This window comes from Trichoplax adhaerens, genomic scaffold (genome assembly GCF_000150275.1).
Source record: "Trichoplax adhaerens TRIADscaffold_921 genomic scaffold, whole genome shotgun sequence".
NCBI lineage: Eukaryota > Metazoa > Placozoa > Uniplacotomia > Trichoplacea > Trichoplacidae > Trichoplax > Trichoplax adhaerens.
In genome coordinates, this window is record NW_002061394.1 from 1 (window position 1) to 938 (window position 938).

Sequence of the window (938 nt, forward strand, 5' to 3'; positions counted from 1 at the left end):
TTGCGTTCTATTTGCAATTTTCATTATGCTTTATAGTCATGAAATAATATTAATTAACTTACGGTTACAGTAGTAGATTACCCTAAAAAAAATAAAAGCTATTGTAATTAGGTGCTAATTGAATATTATTAATTAATCAAGCTAGCAAGTCAGTCATTGAATGTATACTCGTATAATGATAGATTTTAATCGCATCGTTTTCATTATACATATTTAATTTCAGTTACTGATGTTTTCGACATCAATGTGATAACTATGATATTTGAAAATAGGATTGAAAGTTTACGGATTTTAAATGAAATGGTGAATCTACCCTACGGCTTTAACTTGTATGATTTGTGCTATTTGGATTTTGTATGGTGAATTGAGTACGAATCACTTAAATCGTAAATTGAAATAATACAGACCACCTCTTATATGCATGGCATTATATAAGATTAAAAATAAACCTGCAATAAAATAGTCTATCTTAGTATCTTATATAAAATTGACACATTTAATAGAATACTAGTTTATCCTCGTGTAAGTACCGTAAGTGTCATGTGCTATGCAGGTGATTTATACATTAGCTTTAGTTTAATTAGTCATCAAGCAATTTTGTATTCATCAATCAATTTAATGATGCAAAATTATTATCCAATCAATGTTAATTCAATCTTTATTGGTATGCGTGGAAGCTATTGTCATGTTCCTATTCTATTCATGTTCATGCTAATCTTGAACTTATTGTACGTGTAGGCTCAACATTTGAGTCATTTTGATGCTAGTGTTGTGCTAATGATGCGTTTTTTAATTATTATTATAATGATGATTGACTTAGATGATTGATATATTAGAAAAACGGATAGAAAGAAGTATCGACAAGAATGCCTGCCCACTTTAATTTATTTCTTCTCCATCATCCTGATGAATTGTAAGAGAATAATGGATGAATGATT